The sequence below is a fragment of the Oxyura jamaicensis genome, chromosome Z, assembly GCF_011077185.1.
Source record: "Oxyura jamaicensis isolate SHBP4307 breed ruddy duck chromosome Z, BPBGC_Ojam_1.0, whole genome shotgun sequence".
Classification (NCBI taxonomy): Eukaryota; Metazoa; Chordata; class Aves; order Anseriformes; family Anatidae; genus Oxyura; species Oxyura jamaicensis.
The window spans coordinates 74,149,136-74,175,232 of record NC_048926.1 but is presented as its reverse complement, the minus strand read 5'-3'; the positions used below and the strand labels follow the sequence as shown (position 1 = coordinate 74,175,232).

The window sequence follows — 26,097 nt, the reverse complement described above, 5'->3', positions numbered from 1 at the left end:
CTGTGTTACAATTATAATTTCTCTTACTACTTACCATACTACAGTTTATGTTTTAAAAGATTAACAATAACAAATGTTTATGAAAAGAAATGAGCTGGCAGCAGGCTCTCAGTCTGCATTCAACATGGCTTCCAAATACATATAAACACATAACTACATCGGTTAGCATTTGTTCTGACCTCAAAAAACTAACTTGAGATATTTTCAAATACACCTTTAGCACTTTGTTTAAACCCAGCTGTCATCCAAAGAACTTAACTGTGGATCATTTGTACTTAATATATATATATATACATATATATATATATATGTATATATATATATATTGAAAATCAAGGTATGTGCTTTAGGAATACTGACAATTTGTGGCTCTAACCAACAACAGAGAAGAGTTTGAGCATTACAGGTTCCTCATCCAAAAATGCCAAATCCAACATGCCAGACTTCACTGGCAACTAGGTGCTGCTTTTACCATGTATGATTGCTTTAGCATGCCAGTCAAGCATCAGCTTCTTCACATGACAGTTCTTCAAAATGCCAACAAGGTATTTCTTAAGGCAGTTAAGGTTCCTGTAACATGTACCACACTTTTCTGTAACAGTATTTATATGAAAAAGTTGTGACAAAAGGGAGTAGTTCTAGAAGACGAAGTAAGCTGATCTGGACAGCTCATCACCACTTTGGTGGAAGGAGAGGCTCCAATTGCCCTTGCCTCAGTATTCCCTGCTGCCTATGTTGCACCAGCTCTGGTGCCTGAGAGATTCTCTATGAGATGGTCCAATCCCTTAACCTGCCAAAACTCTCTGCTGAATCAGGTTCATAACTTTAACAGCTGAAAGAAGGGTTGACAAATGGCAGGATCTAATGTAAAGGAAGGAGCAGAGCAATTTGGAAAGGGGACAGGACTATGAAAGCATCCTTTTGGCAGCAGCAAGCCCTCACACTGGTTGGCATTGGCTGCAGAAGTACAGCTCATTGAGGACTAGTTTATAGGCTGCCTGTGCTTAAAGCAGCAGTTTGGTCCATTTCCTCCTTGCAATTAACCACGTGCTCATGCTGCTTCCCCACTGTGGGGAAGATCATTTGCAACAGAAGGCCGTGACCAGGTTAGGATAGTGAAAAATTTAGCTACTCAAAAGGTATCACAAACATTAGTGTGGGAAGGAGAAAAACATGACTGTTCACCCCTCACTAACAGCAGAACAGACTTCCTGTTAATCAAGAAACCACACCTTAACAGCATCAATGTAATATCAAACATAGTAAGCACTCTGAGAAACAGTCTCTATATGAAAAGAAAAGAAAAAAAAAATTCTAATTGTTTTCAGTTGCTACCAATTACATCTATTTGTAATAAAATATGGGCTAATGTAAAGACCTAAATTTGGTTAAGCAGTACAGCACACTACGTATCGTATAGCCCAAGTTAAATTTATTTGGATGGTCATACTTTAAATTAGCCTTATAAAAGTTTGTGGATGAAATGCTTACTATATTTCTGATATGTATCATTCTATATGGATAGATACTGGAATTTAATTAATAGTTAAAATGAGCATTAATTTGTAATTATTAAAAGTATGTTGAGTATGCCAACACCAATGTATTGAACTTCTATGGAGAATATTTTGCCTGTAAAATGCTGCTATAATTTCAGTTGTCAGGACTTCTGGTTTACTTTTAACTTTACTTTTAACTTGGCATTTATTCAACAAAATACATTTCTGCATTTTTCCAGAAGGCTGTATCAAAAGCTGTTATTTTAGCACATCAAGCTCCAGCAGCAAGTGCCTTTACTGAGTAACTTGTAGCTATTTTGTGGTTTCATTATAAACCTGGCACCAAATACATCTATGATCATTTTAACAGATTAAGTTAATCTCAAGGATTTAATGTGCATTTTCAAAATGTCTTATTTATTTTTAAATGCACTGATATCCAGAAAGAGCCAACAGGCTTTTTCAGAATAAAATAAAACATCCTGAACTTAGTATTCAAATCAGCATTTTAGCGCAGAAACCAGAATCTACCATTTTAAAAGTTAGGTACTTACAATTAATGCAGAAGTTAGGAAAAGCGTGTAATGTCAAGATTTTTACAAATTAGAGTAAGTTGTTTAAGGATTAGGCTGCAAATGAGAAAAAAAAATCTGCAAATCAGCACTATTAGGTTCACACAATTCATGAAATGTGTAGTGTGCAACAAACAGAGGTTTGCTTTCAACTAAAATTTTATTGCTTTTGAGAAAAAGGAAACATCAGTAACTTACAGCATTAGATACTTTTAGGCTTGGTACATGAAATTGCAACTGATACATTTGGCACAGATTTCTGAGCTAAATTCTTAGAGGCTAACACAGAAGATATTAGCTGTCAGGATTACAGTGAAACACCATGCTGACTAGATAGAACTTAAAAACAAATTGCAAAGACCCAAACTTACTATCATAGATAATACTGAAAGTCTGTAAATAAAACATACTCAATTTTTGTCTGAAAGATAATCCAGCCTTCTCAGAACAAGTTCAAGCATATTCCGCAAGAAAATGCATATAAGCTCTTAAGAAGTATTAATGTGTCTAGGCTACCCCATCACTACAGTTTCCTCCAGCATTTGTTTTTCTGGCAGAACTGTACTGTAAAGCAGATCAAGGAAGCAATTCCAGCTTGAAAAGACACACACATGCACACACACACGCACCAATTCAGGTGCCTGCAGCAGTCTGTATTGCAACTCTCTGTAGAGCTGCCCAGCTGAAGCTATAGCTCACTGCTGCGCAGAATGAGCTGCTCTGGGATGAGTGTCTACACCAGCTTGAACAGTGGAAGATGACACCACATAAATTACGATTAACTGGCAATGTGCCTGTGCCCAAAACCCATGCATCATCCAACCAGCATCTCCTAAAACAGCTGCCTGAATTTCACCTGTACGCTGACAACGATGAACTTTAGAGTACAGGAGCCATGCACAAAGAAAGCTCTATTAACCCACCAGCTCACCGTATAGTTAGCTGTTTTACTTGGTCTAATCAAGAACCAGCAAAGTGTCGAGTCTCTTACAATACAGGGAACCATCATCATTACAAAAGTATAACTATCTTAGTATCTTCAATTTGACACAAGGATTTTCAAGTAAGCGTACTTTCAACTGTGTTTAAGTTTTTAGAAACAAAACAAACAGTTAAATGTTAAATTAAGATGTAATAGAACAATTGGCTTGCCACAGACATGTTGAGTCCTTATAAAAAAAACTCAGTTTCTTACATCCACAAGATTTTGATTATAATATTGTTATTATTTGAATACTCTACTGAAACACTATTGCACTATATAAATTTTGCTACTAATACTAAATTATTTATCAATCCATACACAGTTACTGCATATTTATTTATTACAGCATGCTGCCTAGAAGAGCACGCTATAAGGAAACTGCTAGGAACAGTCTTTTTGCAAATAGATGGCCAAACTATTTCCAAAGCACAAGAACACTATAAAGATGATGTTCTGTACCTTGTCATTTATTTGGCAACACAACCAGTAAGTTTTCTCAGTCATTGACTGAAAACAAAACCAAACCCAATGCAAAAAAAAATCTAGAAAAATGCAAAGACAAATCAACGTATTTATTTTGTAAGCAGGAAATACGGATAAGTAAATAAAGGAGATCACATTTTCTTCATCAGCATCTTCCTATCTATTTATAAGTACAGATCCACAAAGAGATAACAGAATTCAAGTTCCCGAACTCAGTCAGTCCCTCTCCTTTCTCAGGAAGGATGGAAAGAAATACTCTTGAAATACTTTGAAACATGATGAAGCATGATGTGGTGATGACGATCATCTACACACCGCTCTGGCAAAAAGGCAAGTGCTGAAAAAGTCCACAGAAGTTACTATGGTCTAGGTTTTATGCTACAAGTTCTTTCTAATGAAGCTAGAGAGTCTTACAGTGCTCTTTCTTTCTCTCTGTATACAATTTTTGGTTGGCTAATCTTTAGTTAATCACTGTTTAAAAAGTCCAGCTGAGAAACTAGTCAGAACAACCAAATCCTGCCTACAAGGCTTAAGCCTGATATTCTTCCTTGCCTTAAGTTTCATCACCCTTGGCAAGCACTTCTTCCAGAAGGGATGTCAGCTTACACAGCCCTTAGGCCATCACTACTGTTTCAGCTTTCACACCACAACTAAGATGAATTGGTGGCTTAACCTCAGGATGCTGCTTGCACTGGTTTGCTACAAGGCCCCACAGGACAAAGAGAAGAGGCAGGCAAGGCAACTAAGCAAAAGTGTCTAACTTTTTTCACTGACAAGCACTTCTTTCATCACAAAACTACTCATGTAAAGTAGCACCTATTTGAACATCAAATTGTGTGGTGAATTTTCTTTCAGACCTGTAGGAAAAGCGGGTAAGTGGAATTACTCAAAAGAAGGATTGCAACCAGTCCAGGGTTAAAACAGCATCTTATCTCTCCCATCTCATCCCATCATCCCAAATACACAAACAACCTCACAGTTTATTGAACTGTTTTTTCTTAAATCACAAGATGGCTTTCCACTTCTCCTATTTCACTACAACATTTTTGTGTTTGTTTAGAATTACTGACTCATGATAGGCAAGGTAGTTCCAATTTATTCTTTCATTACTAAGTAGGAATCAGAAACCTGTTGTTTGGAAAGCATAATTTAATTTTGGACATTTCTTTAAAAGCAAGTAAAATGTGTAGTAGAGACAAACTAAACCACTAAGGGGCTTCTTCTACAAGATGCAGCACTTAATGACATGATAATGAAACAAATTGTTCTTCTCTATCTACAATGGCCAATTTCCCTGACTAAGTAAGGTATATTATAGTGCTTCAAATTACTGCAGTAGATGCCTTCCTTGAAATTACTAAACTGTTCTGTGATTTTTAAGTTTCTGATGGTGACATATGTGTGTCAATGATTCTGAAATTCAAGTATAAATAAGACTGCACTTATAGCAAACAGGTGCAGCAAGCATCTTAAAGTCTACAAGTGTAATGGGTCTGGCTGGGATGTTAACTTTCCCTGCAGCAGTCCATACAGTGCTGCGCTCTGCATTTGCAGCTAGAACAGCAGTGGTATCACACCGGTGTTGTGTCTGCTGCTGAGAAGTGCTGGCACAGCATCAGGACTCTCTCTAACCCTCCTAGGGGGTGGGCAAAAAAGTGAGAAAGAAACATCACCAGGGCAGCTGACCTAAACCACCCAAAGGGATATTCCATACCCTATGATGTCACACTCAGCAATAAAAGGTGGAAAAAGGAAGATGAGGGGAGGGGTGGGCTCTTGTTGCGAAAACGTCTGTCCTCCTCCAGAAAAGTGTCTATGTGCGTTGAGGCCCTGCTTCAAGGACGTGGTCAAGCATCGCTCATTTGTGGGAAGTAGAGAGTAATTTCTTTCCTCTGCACTTCCACATAGCCTTTACTTGTTTTGTTTTGCTATTCCCTTTCCCCCTCCCTCTTCCCCTCTCCCTTTTTTCCCTTTAGTTGAATTGTTTAATTAATAATAATATTTCCTTAATATTTTTTTTTCCCTTTAATTAAATTATCTTTATCTCAGCCCGTGAGTTGTTCTTTCCTTTACTTCTTCCCCTCCTCATCTGAGGGGGGGAATGAGAGAGCGGTTGTGGTGTTCAGCTGCCTAGCACGGTAAAACCACCACAACAGGTCAGATACTGTTAAAAACAAGACAGTAAGAGTGTTACTCTGAAATAATTCTTTAGAAGATGTACGTTTTTCAAAACTGTATCACATGTTTATTCAGCATTACATCTGAAATCAATGAACCCTAAGAACAACATCCTAATATTGGAAAAGACTGTAGTATATAAACAAAAACACATTTTTCCCACAACTCTCAACTGCAATATTTTTCCTGTAACTTTCTCACAATTACAAATTTTCCAGTACAGTTCTATTAATTACAAATGGAATAATTTCAGACCAACTTATATTTCATCTGAAAGAAAACTGTTTTTCCTAGAAAATTGTTAGCCTCCTTCTAGACTATTATTTCTAAGTCACAAAGTGGAAGAATATGATCATAGCTTTCTACTATGAAATAGCTAGAACAACAAAAAAAGTGGCCCAATAAAATAATAACTCTTTCAAAAAACACCTTTTTGCCTGAATATAAATTGCAGGTTTGATACTTTTTCTCCAAGATTCTACTTGGAAACAGAAGAATTTCTTTCCAAAAACAGTACATTTTGGCACGTTGGTTTCAAGTTATGCTAGTAACCAACTGTTGTTAACTTAAAATGAAGTTCTAAGGTGTATCTTATTAACTTTTACACAATCTGATTGACAAAAAAAGAGCTAGGGGTGAAGAAGTATGAAAATTGCCATTATTTTCCACTTCTACAATAAGCTTTCTAAACACCTGCCATATTCCTTTATTCTTTCTTCCACAGACTGTTTGCAACAGGAGAGATAGCAATTGGAAATTCTATTTCCAAACTGAAAATTTAATGTGAAGTACAAAGTACAATGCCACTGATGAAAAAAACAAACACACACACACAAATAATAATAATAATAATAATATAATAATAATAATAATAATAAACATTTAAAAGAAAGTGGAGTTGAACTAACAGAAATTACAAGGTTATATCATTTGCATTAAAAATAAATTAAAAAAAATAAAAGAGTAAAAAAACAAGCAAGCCTTATACACAAAAAGCACCTCAATGTGATGAAACAGAATAAAATTACATAATCATAATGAAAACAATAATAAAAATGCAAACCTTCCTTCGTCCAATGCAAAAGATCCCTCCCAAACACATTGGCTCAACAGGCTGATCATCAGTCACCCTTGAAGAATGTTGTTTTAGCACAGATATCTGCTCTTCTGTAGGCTTGAATGCTCTGCTAGCAATACAGCCAGCTCTGCTGTCTCTGCTATCAATTATTGAAGCTCCCTGCTACACCAGTAACAAGATACAGTGTACTTTTTAAAAGTCATGGAATGGTAATTTTAAAAAGAAAAAAAAGGAAAAAGGAAAAAATATGACTAAAGTGTTAGGCTTGTTGATTTCATTAATGAAAAGATAAAGGCTTCTTCTCAGAACAACAAATTGAGTAATAAACAGTTATTAAAGCTGAGACAATGTATGCTGGTATACAATCTCAAGTATCTTTTCTAATCATGATTAGAACAATTACTAAAATATGAAGTTGCCATTACACAAAAACAGCTTTAATAAACTGTTCCTAATGGCAGATACTGCACTGAAACTGAAAATACAATACAGACCTAAATATATTGCACTAAGTATTTAACTGTAACTTCAAATTCAGCCCTATCAAGAACTGCAGAGAAAACAGATTTGAAAACTGTCTAGTCCTCCCATCTTAACTTCTACAAATCTGGGTAATGGAATAGTAGCATTGTGGAACCCTTTCACCATTTTTCTGATAGAAACAGAAAACAAAGTGATTAGTAATAAAATTGGCTATACACACATGCACAAACCTTTGTACTGCTCTTTTAAAGAGGTATTTCTCATTTTAGTCTACAGACTGTTCTTTTTAAGATCGATGCATCAGTTTTAAAAGAAGAAATCCAAAGCAAATACATTTTAAAAACCATATAAATGCTTATTACATTGTTAATAATCACATTCCAGATACAGATTGCAAAGTTCATCTCTAACTTATACATGTTTGTTGTTCACATCAGCAGCAGGAATATGGAAAAGGAGACAAACTTGACCAAGCTACAGCATTCATTCTCCCTGCAAGGGAGGAAGGGAGAGGACAGAGGGGGGGGGCAGGTAGCAAAAAGCTTAGGCAGCGCATTTCCTCCTGCCTCTCACCATGCCAACCAGCACACACATGTAATACACTTATTGCATGCTATGTGCCTCGACTATTTACCTTCATGCAATGTGCCTCGACTATTTACCTTCTCTGCCGCATTACCAACTCACCTTAAAAATATATGTATGTGATTTTACGGCATGACATAGAAGATATAAGAATTACCACACAAATCCATGCTGAAGAACTCTTCTGCACTCAATCTGTTTTCAACAAGACATAGCCAAAGTGTACCACAAAGTGTTTTAAGTCTCAGTTTTATGATCACTGCAGCAGTCAGCAGGTCAGGGAGGGCTGCTGGGAGAGGAAGCACCAGGTGGGCCATCTAACCTGCTGGGTGCACGAGGCTGCACAGCGCTCTCCAGACCCACAGCAGGGGGAGTCGGCAGGTGGCGTGGTGTTCTGCATGCGTCTGCTCCTTTACAGCAACGAGACACTCACTGAGGAAAAAAACACCATCAAATAAGAGCCTACTTTATCCTCTCTGCCTAGAAAATACACGGGTTATTTCAGGTAGCAATGACTACTTTCAGCCTTTAAAGCTGACAACAGACCTTTCAAGAGACAAACAGATAAAGGACCACTACTAATGTTTCACTAAGCATACTGTTATCCTTTAAGCACAATGACTTCAGCCAGAAGTGCTGACAACATCCTTGGCTGTAACAGACATCCTTCGTGATGCGGCTGGAGCCAGCCTCACCAACAGACATCAGCTGGCTGTCAACAGGTAGCATGCTGCTGGCTGAAATAATGGCAGCAGCATGCTGGATGGCATTCAGGGGTTTTAATCTTTGCTAAATCCAGCCAGTGCTGACATCAAACCTTACAGAGATGGTAACGCCATCATTTGTAACTAAGTTTCTGTTATTCTGACCTTATTTTAAATACCTATCTGTTATAGATCATTTCTCTATCTTTAATTAATGTTACTAAAATATCAAAAAGCAAATATCATTCAAGTATTTTTCAAGAGTATCAGCATCATACTTTTTTGTTTGCTTGCTTTTATTCCTTTAAAACATTTAAATTAACATGTTTTAATTTGAAAGATGCTAGCACACACCAAGGTAGATGAGACCGCCATTGTAACTGCTGTTGTTGCCTCCACCCTTCCACGTGTCTTTAATTTTCCTCCTCTAACCAGGAAATGGGAGCTAGTGTGATTAACAGATTAGACTACATAGCACTGTCAAATTATTCATGCACTGTAAAGCACCTTGGGGATGCTGCTGTCAAAATCAACCTCAAAGAAGTGCTGCTCAGACTGCCAGTAGTGCAACATGTCAGCTCAGTGTTTAAGAAACATACATCCAGATAGAGGCACAAAGCTAATTTTATATTTTACACCATGGAACATCTTAATCTTTAAAAGCATTTACACTCAATTTACTACTATAACTTTTAAAAAAATCTGGAAACTTGCAACAGGCAGTACTCAAAATTTTACTCAAGTATTCAAAATTGTATTTTTTTAAAACTAAGGTTTGGATAAACTTGTGTTTGCAGTGCTGCACGATATTCCAAGGACTTGGGCTTTTCTGGAAAAGAAATCCCTGTCAAAGTATCACAATGGCAAAGCATGAAATCTTGAAATTCTTAGAAAACATACAAAACTCCCTTAAGTAAGCATCCTAATATTGCATAAGTATCAAAACTAAGAAAACTATAAATGGCTTTTAAAAATCAAGTATATATGTAGTGAGTGTATGTTTTATATTTTTGGCTATAAAAAAAATCAATAAAACTAATAAACTTTGAGACTGTAAAATCAGTTACTGTGTCAATCCTGAATGCAATTAGAATCATCACAGAATCACAGAATGGTTTGGGTTGGAAGGGACCTTAAAGCCCATCCAATTCCAACCCCCCTGCCATGGGCAGGGACACGTCCCACCAGACCAGGTTGCCCAAAGCCCCATCCAGCCTGGCCTTGAGCACCTCCAGGGATGGGGCATCCACAACAACTGAAAAACTCCTTTTGAAAACAACATGGGTGTTAGTGACAGTGGGATGAACTTTACATCAGATGAAGTAAGCAACCTGCAACAAAGCTTCAGCTGCCGTCTGCTTCTATTATTATCTCTAACTAGTGTTTTGTGCTCTATGAGAAAGAAAAATAATTTGAAGTTGTAACAAAATATGGAGATTACAGCCGTCAGCATGAAACACTTATTTCCCAAAACACTGCAAATATAGTTATGTCCTCTTAGTGTTAAAAATATAAGATTTTTCTTCCATTTGCCATTCTATTTCAGTGTGCCTGCCTACTTACAATATTTGGGTGAGGCTGCCAACATCGCATTTTAAAATCTGCTTGCCAGGTTTTCAAAAGTTAATTCTCAAAATAATTTTTATTAATTTATTCCCACATGTATACAAATAACACTGCTATTGAGTTGAAATCAAGTTTGATAGGTAAAGACGTATTCTGCAATGCCTTTTGATATCTTCACACAAAACCAAACCAATATACAGAGAAAGTGGCAGTACTGTGTCTGGGTTCTAAACTGTACTCACACCTGACAGCAAAATTACTAATAACAGCACTATGATTAAAAAAAATCCTAACTTGTCAAACTACTAATAAATCCCAGCACATGTAGGTCAATGACTAGAGCTCCAGAAGTAAAAAACAAAAACAAAAACAAACAAAAAAAGCCTGCAAACTTTTCATGGAAAGCACTAATTGTATTTTACACAAAGGAAATATAAATAGCATATATTATTTAAATCATTAACAGACTCCGGACAAAGCAGAGAAACAGTTAATCCAGGTTTAACTCAGGAAAAGGGGAAACTAAGCAGTGGGAAAGGTAAATGATTTTAAACGAATCATCCAATTTTGCTGTATGTCCAAGGTCCTATCTTATTAATACAAGACTCAACAACTGTATTTCATGCAGTTTAATCAACTCTCTCACAAATGCACAAAGTCAGAGAAACCACAAGCTGTAGTGACAACCTGCTATCTTGAAATCATTTGAAATCAGGTCCACATCTTAAAAGTACAAGGATGAAAATGAAGAATCCAACTGTTTTTAGATGTCCTCAGGTCATCCATAGTGGTGAGTATACTCAACAGCAATTTCTGCTTCCATAGCCACCTGACAAAGCAGGTCAAGAACTTTCCATTTTAAATATTTGCCTTGCCACAGTTTAACTGCTCTGAATTATAAAACACACTTACTCTGTAGAAGTTCTGAATTGCAATACTTGCATAAGGTACAACTCCATTACAAAACCAACTCCTTGTCTTTGGGATGCAACACCCTTTGAGGCATAAAACATTGCCAGACTTGGACTAAAAATCAATTAAGAAACCCCTAAACCAAAACAACAAGTATTTTGATTTTATATTCAGGGGGTGAAAAAAAAAAAAAAAAAAAGAAAAAAAAGAAAAATTAACTTTGCCAATTAAAACCCTGAAGTCATACTTTAAACAGTTTTAGCTTTTTGCATACAGCCAGTTTCAGCACAGCCATTCAACAGCCATGTTTAACCCTGACTATAGTAGCAGAAACCAGAAACCAGAACCAGAAACATTTTCACTTGCTTTTTAAATTGTTCATGCTATATTTAACTGAACATTTTTTCTATCATTACTGGTACTCAACAAGTACAATAACAGAAAAAGTAGGAAAAAAAAAAGTAAACTCTGAAAGGTAAACTCATCCTCCTGCCCTAACTATGACCTGAACATTCCTTCTCTAGTTGTCATTGTAGAACATATTCTAAGAATTCTGTTTTTCCTTTCTCCCTAAAATAAAAAGGCTACTAAGTACATGCTAGGTTTAAGAACCATAAGCTTTCATTAAGTAACAAGCTCAGGAAGAATGGAAGAGTCATTTTGTCTGCTTGACTTCTTGCAAGCCTTGTTTCCTTGACTCCTTGCAAGCCATTGTCTAGCAATATGCAAGGGCCCAGTAATGAAAAGTGCTTCTTAAATTGACAGCAACTCAATCATTATTTCAACCACGCACAAAAATTCAATTTTCAAAACATAGCCATAATACTGTGTGCTTTTTCTCTTTTCTAAAAACAGCTTGCCTATGTTGCCTTCAGCATGAAGGAGTACAATTTGGCTACTTGTTAAAATATTTTCTTAAGAAGTGAATTGCTGCTTTCAGGTTTTAGGACAGGGAGTGGGAGAAGGCATACTAGTAGATTCTGCTCATTTAATAGAAGAAACAGGTCTTTAAAATATGTTGTAAATACTATGTGTATATACCAGGAAAATTTGTATCTATTAATATTATTATTCTATATGCTCAAAAAGTTTGTAAGACATCTGATCTGACAAAATTAGGATTGAGATCAGTAATTGAACAGAAACCTAACAAGTAACTCAGATAACAGAAACGTATCCATACCGACACTGGAGTTGAATTTTCTGATATAATATCTTCAACAGAATACCAGCTTAGGCTCTTCTTCCCACACACTCCATCCCACTTTCCCACCATGAGCCAAATGGGCAGGCTAATTGGAACCAAAAATGATCATCTCTGTAGAATCACAGAGGTCTGCATACCTGATGACAGGGTTTCATGGCACATCCTAGCTGAACTAACAGCTTATTGCCACAAAGGTGAATAAGCAGATCATTGAATCTTTTGCTTCTCCTCTCTTCTACGCTGTCTTGCTAAAAGGGAATCAAATTCAACCTGCCTACCTGGAAAGCATTTTTTTTTTAATTAAAACAAGCTAGTTTATGTTCAAACAAGCATGTTCAGATGAGCTGCATCTAGGAGGTCAGGGAAACAGAGAAGAGGTTTGAACAAGACTTCACTCTGTTGGCATCACTAAAAGTGTTAAAAGGTCTTCTTGAAAGCATATTGTGATTAGTCATGTGCTGCAAAGGCCAGAGTAAACAGCCATGTAAAGGGAAGGCAGTTTTGTTTATATTGCTTACAATTTCAGTAACAGAAGAGGTAAAAATGTAGGCAACATAGTCCATATTTGAGAAAGTAGTTATATATTAAAGATCAGAAACTAACAACTATTTTTCACTTAGCAAGAGATATTTACAATCAATATTATTCTTATATTTTTCTTCCAAAAGGAGAGTTGAAGAACTGTAATACTTGCATCATTTACTTGCCTACTTCTAATCATTCTTTAATGAGAGACTCCTTTTAGAATCATAGAATGACTCTCCTGCTTTTCTCTTGCTAAAACTGCTTTTTTATTCACAGGAATACTAGCACCATACAACTATTTACAATGCATTGTGATGTTCCAGGGATGTAACCAGAAAAGCTTATACCACGCTTCAGCCTCTCATGGTCTGCCTTACCTCAATACTACAAAAGCTTCCGTGTCCTTTTTCCACTATGACTTTCACAGGAGGAAAATATCACTGTCACAGATACAGACTTTGCAGTTAGCATCATGAACATCATGTCAGGTTTGGGAAAGTTTTGTAACTCGCACACAAAATCTAATGATTATAGCTTCTCTTGCTTCATATCAAGCCTGACTCTTGAAGTGGTATATGTATACTGGATTCTGAATTCACAACTTTGCTTACGTACACAGGTTTACTTGCCAGCTCAGTCTTTCACATTAACAATCTCCAAATTTTCCAACTTTAGAATAACTTACTTGTGCCTGGCTCAACTTCAGATGTGCTGATACCCTTTCCATGCTTCATACACTTCTACGCATTTGTATGCCACTTCAGCCAAAGCTAGCAAGTAATCCCAGAATTGGACAGTCTCTATCAAGATCAGCAATTGAGTGAACAAGTTAAGAAAAAAATATTATTGGAAGAAGATCTGCTAATGCAAATTCAGTTTGGTGCACAAATATTCAACAGATTAGAAAGTTGTTATTTAACTAACAACTATTTAAAAATTAAAGCATTTGTCTACTTTAACAGCATTCCTATTCCTGTGTAAATGAAGAATGTGAGAATGGACATACTAGGTCAGTCCAAAAGTTCACATGGCCCAGAATCTTGCCTCTGACATTTGCTGAGAGATGTGCCTAGGAAGGACTTTGGGAAGATACAAGCATACAACTATATTTCCTCAAACCACACTCCCAGAACCACATAAACAGACAAATACACATGCTGACTGTACTAGAAAAAGCCATGACACATATCCAAAAGCAAGACTAAATGTTTGAGAGAGAAACATGTTAAACACAGTAAATGTGCAAAGATATCCTTCACAGCTACAACTTACACCACACAATAGAAATCAATATCTATATAAAAGAGGAAGTGAAAATAAAATCCTATTTAAAACACTTGATCTGTGGGTAGGAAATCTTGACCTAAATAATTCTAATCATCATTTAAGTTAGACATTTTAAATTAACCCATTTAGAATATCAGTAAAACTTCATTTTAAGGAGAAACTAGTACTAGTAATCAAATAACTCATGCCTACAGCAGAATTCACTGACTTCTAGACTTCTTTCCCAGAACTTATGTCAGTCAGCCTACAGAAAAAGGCTGAAAAAATCTTATAACAAGGCTCCAGGTAACAAATGTCTACATTTCTAGGACAGACATTCCTGAAGCATTACTAATTGTTTTTGACCTTGTGAAATGGATTTCAGGACTAGAGGATACAAAGATACACACAAGGTCAGAAAATGTTTATAGACAATGTTTTGTCTGTTTATATTAATACCTGTATATTTATCTCATTATTTTCATAAAACGCAATTTCAAGCCTGTAATAATTGTACATGATCATTTTAACAAACGCCAAATTGTTTTTCACAGCAATGATATGTGGGAAAACCACATCTATCCCTCCTCAGAATACTAACACAATCTTCAAGATGTTTATCAAGAATGAAACCTTAAAAATGCAGATGGTAACAAGAACTGAGAGCAAAATGGTAACAATTTTAGCTTCATAAAACATGGACTTCAAAGTTCTGTGATGCCATGGTTTAGATCAGGACAGACTAAACGCATTAATTAGTATACAATAACTGGACTCATGTCAAGAATTTTTCTTTTTATCCCTCTGCGAAAGAGTGATTATTAAAGCAAAGAACACTACAAAGTTACAGAAAAGTCTCTCTCCTCACTTAGCCCTTCCTTGCTAAGCAGTGGATTTCAGAAGTCGTAAGGAGCAGAGACGAGTGTGCAAGCTACAGACACATAAGCTTGACCCCAGGTCTCTCTGGAGGTCCTCCAAGGCCAGGTATAACCCTGAGGGCACATGTGTGCCTCTCCCTTCCAGGCTGAGGTTGACGAGACATTTAAGAGGGAAATGGCATCTTCTAGATCGTTTGTTCTTTGCCAGTTGGTGGACAACTCTGAGCTGCTGAGTGTGCAGTTTGTTGCTTGCCAAATATTGTTATCATTTTGGTTCTGCTATTTCTACCAATTCTAAACATATATTATTTTTTTCTGTAATACCTGCCTGTTTTATCCAAACTTACTTACAGTCTTCCCTAAAAACTACATAGCAACATAACGAAGGCCTCATACTTACAGGCCTCCAAGATCACCATAGTTACTTGGGTGGCATCAGCTCAGTAGACCAAGGCATGTTTCACCCCTGCTTGACACCTTTGTAACTCTCATTCATCTGACAATATGTAGTGTGAGGTTACTTGTATCATAAATGATACCACATGCAACAGTCTCCAGAATTTTACACACAGGACTACAGCAACAATAACTAATACTGTAAGTAATCCCAACAATGGGGTAACGAGGCCTCTCTTGAGAATACACTTTAGCTGCATATTCCACACATATTCATGGCTACACTCTGAGCAGTCTCAAGTGAAACAGCCCCAGAGGGCATCAGCAACCACCCAAGCATCAATATAGATGTTTCACCTGTGCCATTTCCTCAGTAATATCATACCAGTAGCTTGTCTTGTGGCTTTACATCCTCATACTCATTTGATTATACTTCACCTTCATACACTTCTATCACCTGCTGGGTGGGACTCCAAACTGTCAATAATTTAACAACTGTACAGGTCACTCATGATTCTTTTTCTGTTGGGATACAGTTTTACTCATGTCCACAATAGATTTGGCTCCAGAATCCAAGGACTATTCCTGCCTCTCTCCCCATATGTACTTTCTGCCATAAAACCCACTGGACTGACTCAACCCCTACTGGTGCATATAGCACATTTCAGACATTTAGACCCATTCTGACAGGGCTCAGCACAACTGCATGTGCAATCTGTTGCTTTACTGGTCAAAGACCAGGGTTTTTTGGGTCCTCAGTTAGATGTTTTATTTTTCCTGGTGGCTTGGGACAGGGGATTCATGAGCTGACTTGTTCTGAGGAAGTACATTCATTAAAATCCTAACACTCTAAGAGAAAGCTGCTTCCTCTTTTTTAGCTGGTGGAACCATTGCCAAAATCTTATTAATCACACCAGGTAGAACACAGTGGTAAGCTCTTTGACCCACAAAAACTGTATTTCTAGTCCTGCAAGTGCCTTCACCTTATTCCTTTGACTGTAAATCCTGAATTATTTCAGTTCCAGGTATCTTTGTTATCCACCCGTCGGGCACTATTTTGATGTAAGTTGATGTAATCAGTGCACTCTAAGTGACATGGGGCATTTTTCTCTTCCAAAACCATGTGTACAAGTCTGTGCCAGATGCTGGAACTATGCCTCTATCCTCGTGGCAGGTAGCTACAGCTGTATTGTGACTCCATCCAGGAATAAGGAACTGCAGTTTACACTCAGTGGCCACAGAAATTACAAAAACACATTAGCTATCAGTGGCCACAGAAATTACAAAAACACATTAGCTATATCAGTGGCTGCACAGTAGGCAGCATTTATTTTTTCATTTAAGTTCATGTCATAGTTCTAGCACACTAATTCAGCAGCACTCAATGATGTTGTTACCTTGTTCAGACTGTTACAGTCTATGGTAAATCTCCTGTCCCTGTCAGGTTTTCACACCAGCCAGGTAAGGCTGCTAAGGTCAAATGGTTTCAAATAAATAAATAAATAAAAGTCAAGGGATAAGATTGTTTAAGGGACAGATTGAATTCCTGTTGGTTTGTCATCAGTGTTGCACTTGGCACTGATCATCAGAGCTAACATCTCTCCTATGAAGAAAGCCAGAACTGGGGACATTCTGCTCCCCAGAGGAGGCTACAGGGTGACTGCACTGCAGCTTTTCAACACTTGAAGGGGGCTTATAGAAAACATGGACAACAATGCTTTGCTTAGGCATATAATGACAGGACAAGGAGGAATTGTTTTAAACTAAAAGAGGGAAGATTTAGACTAGATAATAGGAGGAAAATCTTCACTCAGATGGTGGTGAAGTCCTAGAAAAGTTGTCCAGAGAAGCAGTGGATGCCCCATCTGTGGACATGCTCAAGGCCAGGATGGATGAGGCCCTTTGCAACCTGATCAAGTGGGTGGCAGCCCTGCCCACAGCATGGTGGTTGGAACTTGGTGATATTTAACCCTTCTAACCCATGGCATTCTATATTTCTATGATATGAGCCCATGACCAGTAACAGCTCTACTACATGTGGAAAAGCATATAGAGGTTCTGTGGTTGATAGGTGGTTGATAGCAAGTTTAGCCTGAGTCCAGTGTGCCCTGGGGGCCAACAGGGCAAACCATACCCTGAGGTGCCTCAGGAACAGCACTGCCAGCTGGTTGAGGGAAGAGACTGTCCACCCTGCTCTGCTCTGGTGCAGCCTCACCTTCCTTCAATCTAGGGAGGACAAAAAACTATGAGAGAGCTTCCTAAGGAGGGCTACAAAGATGGTGAAAGGTCTTGAAGAGATGTATGAGGAGCAGCTGAGGTGTCTTGGTCTGTTCAGCCTAGAGCAGAGCAGGCTAAGGGAAGGCCTCAAGGCAGCCTGCAGTTCCCTCACAAGGGAAGCAGAGGGGCAGGTGCTGAGCTCTGGGAATGGCATGGAGCTGGGACAGGGGAGGGTCAGGCTGGGTGTTAGGGAAATGTTCTGCACCCAGAGGTGGTCAGGCACTGGGACAGGCTCCACAGGGCAGTGGGATCACTATTTAAGAGTAACATGGTTTCAGTTTCTGCCATCACCAGTGTTTTTTGTGACTTTTCAGCCCTTCTTCCAGCACCTTCTCCTGGCAGCACCTGCAGCAAGGAACAACCTCCCCACGTGAATGTTGAGAGAGGAATACTTAAGATACACTACTCAGATGACCTTGACTCCCATTTCTTCAAACTGTTACTTAAGTAACAACAACCTCTAGGCTCCTACCCACCTCCCCCAGGAATCACAGTGGACAGTCCCAAGGACAGCCCAAACAGTGCAAGGAAGATTAGTTGTATACTCAGAGTTGCTCAATAAAAAAAACACACCAAGGAAGGGAAAAATTTTAATTCTATGTTTTACACTTGAATGTGTTTCAAAATGTTACTGCTATCTTATGTGCACTATTGAAATGCTACCTACCCCACAAAGAAGGCAGTGTCAAGATATACCTGGTACTGGCAACAACACACTGAATGGCTGTTAGTGTTGTTATACATGAGATAGCACACACTACATATGCTATTAACACAACTGAGGTGGGTGTACTAAGAGCACTTCCTGCCATAACCCTGCCTCTGAGCATCACTCATATCCCTGGCTCCACCAGATCGCACTGGAAGAACTAACCTGGCAGGTATGGGCAGTCTCAGCGTCATGGATGTTCCTACAGCACTACTGTTGTACAGTCCTTTTCTCACAGTCTAAAACCTTCAGATCCCACTTCTGACATCTTTTCTTTTTTCTTTTTTTTTAGTGGCATGGGTTATGTCAGGACAGACTAAACACCATTAAATACCATTAATTAGTATGCAATAATTAGATTCATGTGAAGGAACGTGACTTTTTATTCCCTCTGGGAAAGAGTCCTTATTAATGCAAGGACATTATGAAGTTACAGAAAAGCATTTCTCTGTAACTCATCATTCATGCTGAAAGGAGCAGTGGGTGTTAGGAACAAGATGCTGAGCGTTGCTAGTTCCAACCATGCAAGCTTGATGTCAGGTGTCCCCAGAGGTTCTCCCTGCACCTCTTTGTACTTCTTCCCTTTGGTATGAGATGGATAACATTTAAGGGGAAGAGAGCATCTTCCAGATTGTTTAATCTTTTGTGGTTGGTAGACATCTGCAAGCTGTTACTCATTGATTGTTGCAGTGGGTCACTGGGCAAATATTCCAATGCAATTTTATGCAAGTTTAGTTTGGCTGTTTTTAATGATGAAACTCCCCCGCCCCCCCACACTAGATTGTGCTTTATCTAACAAAAGTCCTATCCTTAACAACTGTGAGGCAAAATAAGGAAGTTCAAACTGAGGGCATCCAACATCACCCTAATTACTCAAGTGATGTCAGCTCTGTAGGCCCAGTCATACGGTAACTGTGGCTCACAAACACGTGATCAGGAGAAACTATGCAGTACAGACACTGAAACTGCAAAAAATCTGCATAAGAAAAATCACATCTACTTTTTAAAGTCTAATCACCTTAAACTCCTACGTAGATTATTACAATAGCAGGCCACCACAGACAGCCCTGTTTTCTTTGAACTACACTTGCAGTAGTTATGCTTCAAAGCTGCTTCAAACTTAATGCATTTTATAATTCTCCCATAAAAATTCTTGCAGTACTCCTTCACTGCAAGCTCACAAGCATTCCACTGACATGAGACTACTTGAGGATGAATTACGAAGGCTTTTTGTAGAATTTCAACATACAACGGAGCTTTTGAAAAGAAAACATTAATGATTTTTTTTCAAGCACTGCCAGTTTTCAATGATTATAAGCTATCAATGATTACTGCCCTCAAGCAGAACTCTTATAAACTGAATTCTTTTTAGCATTCTAAATGCATGAATGCTCTTTCAAAGTGCCCAACATTGCAATTTAAAAAAATAATTGATTACTTATGTATAAAAATGAGAATTTGTCAAACTGGAGGCCCAAGACACATCTCCAGGAAAGAAACCTCACACTGTCCACTTCACAGTAAGGAGGATATCCCACACGATAACCCAGGGGGCTCTGTCCTGGGCTCAAACATGGAAGGGAAGACAGCGTTCAGGAGCCAAATTCTGCCTCTTATTAACTCTGCTATGACAGGGTTTATACATATTAGAAAGTGGCTGCTTGGTATCCCAAGTTTTCTGACATCTAGTTAATCCTCTACCCTCATCTCCTGGAGCTCACACTGCAGTTGTCTTTACAAGATAAAGAAAGAGGCTCAGTGTCTTTCACATCCAAGAGTCTACTTTAACCTTTGCTTATAGGGGCTTCAAATATTATAGGCTTTTCAAATATGATGTGAAAAGTTGCTAACCAATGGTTTGAAGTATGAAAAACACCACTCCCATTTTTTAATATTGAACATTTTCCATGTTACAAAAGCTAAGAAATTATACTACAAGAAACATTTAAGTGTTGAGCAGAAATTTATCCACATGAAAAGAGTTAGAAGTTTCCAGAGAACTATGTAACTTCCCACTTAAGTTAAAATATCATGTAAAATAGATTCACCATGTTATTTTGAGCTCAGATGAAGACAGCTCTACACAGACTACCAACACAAGAATTTCATAATCTCTAATGCTTCTGGACAAAGATGACTGACAGTTTAAATAGAAACTAAAGTTCTCAAGATATGCTAAAGCTGGAAATACAATACAGTATATACCTTTGCTTTGTATTACGATGCAAACAGAGAATTGACTACCTGTTAAGGTCTGCAAAGTTGTGTAAGTGTGGGAGCAGGAAAACAGTAGGTTATTCTACAGAACTGTATTTCATTTGTTTTCTCTACTGTAAGGTAAATAATAATTTGCCTTTTACTCCATGACTTGTGGCAAAGACATGACAAAACCTACCAGCACCACAACTGGATTAATATGTTATTACCACTGATTCCCCTTCCCAGTCCTCTCACACCTATTCGTGAAGGCAATCAAGCTTAATTTTCATTTTACTTTTTGTGGCCTTCAATAGTATGACATGCTTTGCTGTTTCCTGCTGATTTCTGAACTACTGTAAATGGATTATTTAAATAGTGTGAAATACAAAGTAAACTAGGAACATATCAACTCAATTTGTTCCTAGTAGAGTGGACAGAATTCATTAGTCTTCTACTGGTGTTACTGATCTGAAGACAAGCAAAGAAATACTACTTACTGTTTTCTGAACTCTGCAGAGAACAGCATTGCACAGTCTCAGGAAGTGATTTATGACTCTTTAAAAATCATTTTTAGCTGATATAAGAAATAAGAAAACACATCAGAAGCACAAGAGGATCCAAACAATTCAAAACCCAATCAAATTGAAGCAGTCTTAAAATTATAAGTGTAAAGAAGGTAATGAAGTGATCTGCAGATCAGTTTTTAATACAAGTTTATTCTCTGCTCCCTGATAGTTTTGATTTATATAATAAAATAAATGTTGTGCACTTCATATCCATTTTAAGAATAATTTATGAGCAATTTTAATGGAATATGTCCATTTGAAAATGATTAACCTGAAGCTCAGAATAAGAACTTACATCTTCCAAGTTCCAGTTGTTCCCCTTCTCAGTGCACTAGTAGAGCCTACTCACACTTAAAACAACTAAACAACATTTATTTCAGATTGAACATCTCAGATTTCTTGAGCTGCCTCCTCACATAAAAACAAGAACATACCTGTTATTCCAGCAAAACAAAAAGGTATCTGGGTTGTACACTAGGAGAGCTGCTAAACAAGCATCACTAATACCAACGATACTAGAGTCTGTGAAATAGGCATACTAAAATGCTTACATTTGCTCACTAAGCTTGCACAAATACAAGAAAGCTGAAAAAATGAGAAGTTATAAATTACACCATTTAAACAGCAAAGAAGTTTACACTTGAATGAGGACGTGGTGTAGAAATGCTTTACAATCTACTTTATCACAGGAGTTCATAGAAGAACTTGGCATGAGTCAGATGTAGGTATCAGTCTAACAGTTTGCTACTGTTCACCTAAACAGAACAGTAATGTGATCCTCCACCAACTTTTATGACCATGTTTCCTTTAGAAATAAAGAGAAAAAAGTCTTCAGTAACACGAAGACTGCAGTCAGACTGCTACAGACTGTACAGACTGCTGTCAGACTGCTGTCCCACTTATGTCTGACTACTTCAGATTTTAAAGTAAGATACAAATTTGTTACAGTTGGCAATAGGATAATTTGACTAAGTTCCAAACAGACTTCATGACCAGACTCCACAAGTCAGAATGCTATAAGGTCACATACTTTTCACTTACGGTATACTGTAGTGAAAGAATCTAAGGAAATAATATTTTCCTCTAGGTTCTTACCTCTTAAGTATAATGTTCAGACTGCTTGAGACACTTGCAATGATCAAGGAGAGGAAAACAGTAAAATAAACTATCAACAAAGGCAACCTTGAACATGTAATTATCAAGAGCTGTAAAATTAGTGAGATAAGTTTTTAAAAGAATCTAAAGCAGGCATTTTTATTTTTAAAGTATGGAGTATTTTCACTTGGTATGATGGCTTTTAACTCATCCTGAAGAACAAGAATCTATACTCAACTTTGGATGCTGCAGAGACCAAACAGGCATCACAACACAGAAGCAGAGCACCTGCTGTGTATGAAAAAAAAACACCAGCTTTTCTCTGTAGCACTATCAACAGGTTATAATTTTCAGTAATGTTTTCTGATGGTTTAAATACAAACTTTACTAGCAATAAAGATAAACATCTATGCCTCCTGCTTAGCTTAACATTTAAATATGTGAAGATGAAAATTAAGCTTTTCATGACAAGGTAACACAGGCTTTCTATTTCAAGAGAAAATTATTTCAGTATGTTCCTTTCAAACATATTTTCTTTTTCAAACAACAAACAGAACACAACACAATCTTCACTAAAATTTTCACCCTAATTCTACATAAGCAATTGAATGTGTGTGCACATCCATAAACAAACACAGCATAGAATGAAATCCTGTACAGTAATAAAATCATTTGCCTTAAGCTTCAGAATTTTCAATCACAAATGTATCTGTGTAATGTCACACTACGTATAGTTTTGCTGCACTTTATTACGCAAAAGTCTTAAGATATTTACATGAGGTAAAACTCCAGTAACCTAACTAAGTCACCAGTAAGCTGTTTGCAGTTTGGTCAGAAAAAAAACCTTTACATGGACTCCTAAGTACAGAAGTGTCATTACTTGTCAATCCAGTTTATGTTATTATTAAAAGTTAAAATTCAGAAGGAAATACTCCGAAAAGAAACAAAACAAAAACATGAGGCTTATGACTTCCAGTATCACATCAGCAAAAATAGGATGTGTTCTGCTCCCATGGCAGGGGGGTTGGAACTAGAGGATCTTTAAGGTCCTTTACAACCCAAACCATTCTGTGATTCTATAATAAAAGAAGGAACAGGTGTACAGAAAAAGATAGACTATGTTTCCAACCTTTAAACCAACTGCTAGAAGATCTTACAAAGCTGCATATAAACATTGAAGAGAGAAATGGAAGATGTTAGAGAGCAAATTATTGCAAAGATAATGGCAAATAGGCTAAAGTGGAGAAAGAAAAACATGGTCATAAAGCATGAGCTGTGGATTTCTTTTTTCTTTTGCAAAGGAAATAGTTTAACAACGCACAGCATGGAGAAAAAAGAAAACATGATTGGCAGGATCACAAAAACAACGAGAAAAACTTCTATAGAATTTCTATATAAAACACACTCTTTTTACAATTCATTTTTAAACCTAGTTCCTTCTGAAAACAGAAAAAAAATGCATGAACAAGATTCCAGGATACAGCATTTATCAGCAGCTTTACCTTGTAGGATGCAAGATATCCACTTTTGTTCCCACTCCTGCTCTACAAAACTAAATAATATACATAGCTTTGCTGAGGAAAAACATACTTGGGAAAAAAAAAAAAAATCTCCCTTCCAATGCATCTAACATCCACTATCAATTCATGTGAAGCTATCAAAAAGATTTGTTCTTGAAGTGATCATTCAATTTAAAAGCATGAAATTAATTTCTGTAACTACGTACCTTAGAGCCTTAAAAAGCATCCAAGAAAAAAAATCCTACTCTCAACTTAACTGCAACACTCTAAAGATATGTATTTTGTATTGTTTGTCTTTTGAATATTTAATTGGATTCATATTTTAAGATTCTCTCCACAATAAAACACATTTTTTTCATGAAATCTAAATGATTTTAAATTATTTTTTTAATGAAAAAATCATATTCTCAAACAATCACATAATTCTAGGATTTAAAAGTTCTAAGAGTTGCACACTTGAAATCAAGTGGTTGGAAAGTAACAAAATCTGCATGATGTACATCACAGAAATTAAATATTTTGTGAATAAGCTCTTGCCCCAATAGATGAAAGATTTGCATAAAGATTAACAATGGAGTATAAGACTGCTATCCACAATATGAGTTTTCATTACTGCTCAAGGTTTTCTAGGCGAGTAGTGTTTAATGCAACAACATGGTGACAGCTATGATACCTGCAGCTCTTGTCCTTTCTTTCTGGTCTGTGCTTTGTTTCCTCCCCATTTCCTTAGCAATGTTTCTCATAATTTCTCACTGCACGACACATTCTCATGCACTGGCCTCTATTCCTCAGCCCAACTCTTCTTCACCTGTTGGAACAACTAGGATAGCCACTCTTAGAATCCTTCAGAATAAAGCTTTGGTATTAACACACTAATTATATAAATCATCATCTCAGACCATCTAGAGACTAAGGAGAGAGCACAGAGTTAATATACCATTACTTTTGTGTACATTTTTCTCAACCATAAAGCCTGTATCTTTTGTTTAAATGAATGCTTGCACCTTCTCAGTATGTAGGGACAAGCTCTTCTCCTCTCATCCCCTCCCTTAAACATTGCTGTTCACACAGAATGTGGCTTTCCTTTCAGCTTTACCTCACAATACTGTGAGAGTCCTCAAAATTCTGCGACAGTCCTCATTTCTTCAGACTCTGAACAGAATGCACAAGTTTGTTAGCAAAATCATTTTCCCTGATCAAAAGTATAATGTGAAGTGATTGAATTATAACATTACAGTTATCTTACTGTTAAGCAACCGTTTAGTTTGGTTGTGTTGTTTTTTTTTTTTGATATTTTAACCCTGCTCTTTTGCTGACAAACACAAAACCAACTACAGTAGAAACCTGATCCTGAGAAGAAAACCTATTCCTGAATTTTATAAATATTTAAATCCATGGATCCTGTTAACATTCCAGGTGTTTTATAAAATACTGGTAATTAAATGAATTACCATCTTTAGGTGGTCTACAGACTTAAATCAGATTGCTTTGGTTAAACATCAAGTTATTAACACTAATTATTCCAGACAGCTTTAATCTAGGCTTTGGATTGCATGTTTTGAGAACTCTGAGACCTTGTGTTGTTTGTTGATTGTTGTTTGTTTGTTTTTGTTTTGTTTGTTTTTTCTTGCAAAATGTTATGAATCTCTCCCCCTATCTTTTAAGGTAGCGAAACAGCAGCTAGAGCTCCTACAAGACAGCATTGTTCACAGCACGCCAAGCTACGCTTGCCACAAGTGTGCACTAAAGAGGTCTGTTTCATACAAAAAAAAAAAAAAAAAAAAAAAAAACCACACAGATGAGACCCATGCAAAGTAAAGTTCACAAAAATCAATAATTCCTAAGGAATCACGGTCTTGTTCCTTGGTGATTCTACAGCACTGACTATAATTATGCTGTTACTGTCCAGTCCTTCGCCATACTGAGAGCAACCATTAGGCAGCAGAAATCAGCAGAGAACACTTGCAGTGAAAGGACACAGCATACACTGAATGATCTTCGCATTTACACGACAGTCCCATGAGTTTATTTTTATATGTAGATATATACACACACACAAATGCACACAAACACTTCAGACATTTTACATGATGGTAAAAGCCAAAAAATGCCATTAGCCATCCAATTTCCTTGAAGAAAATATTTTATGGGATCCTGCAGCTAAGAATTAGAAATGAGGAGTTACTTTCAAGCTACCTTTGCATTTGTAAGGTACTTAATTTTACTTCAATAGTTTTTTGGGGGGTAGGTTGGGGAGGGAGAACTATTGCAAACTATTACAAACAAAAGCTCTATTTCAAGAAATTGGAAAATATATGTTAGTGGATAAAGCAGGGCTATACAAAGAAAAAAAAAAGTTATATACAAACAGCCTTCAGTAAGAGCACTATTTAACACTTCCAGACTAATGATAG

At 37.1% G+C, this 26,097-nt stretch overlaps 1 protein-coding gene across 2 annotated transcripts in view; it reads right to left on the bottom strand.

The window, feature by feature from the left end:
- The window catches only part of PTBP3 (polypyrimidine tract binding protein 3), a 57,741-nt gene extending 32,957 nt beyond the window's left edge, over positions 1 to 24,784 (bottom strand). The window contains exons 1-2 of one of the 2 annotated variants that reach the window (XM_035310085.1): positions 24,688 to 24,784; positions 24,357 to 24,491 (exon numbers count right to left, since the gene is read on the bottom strand). The gene's annotated coding sequence lies outside the window, so the exon portion shown is untranslated. Of the gene's footprint in view, positions 1 to 15,321; positions 15,341 to 24,356; positions 24,492 to 24,687 lie in introns of those variants that run through there. The other variant, XM_035310086.1, reaches the window with a different exon arrangement.
- Between the last annotated feature and the right edge of the window lie 1,313 nt (positions 24,785 to 26,097).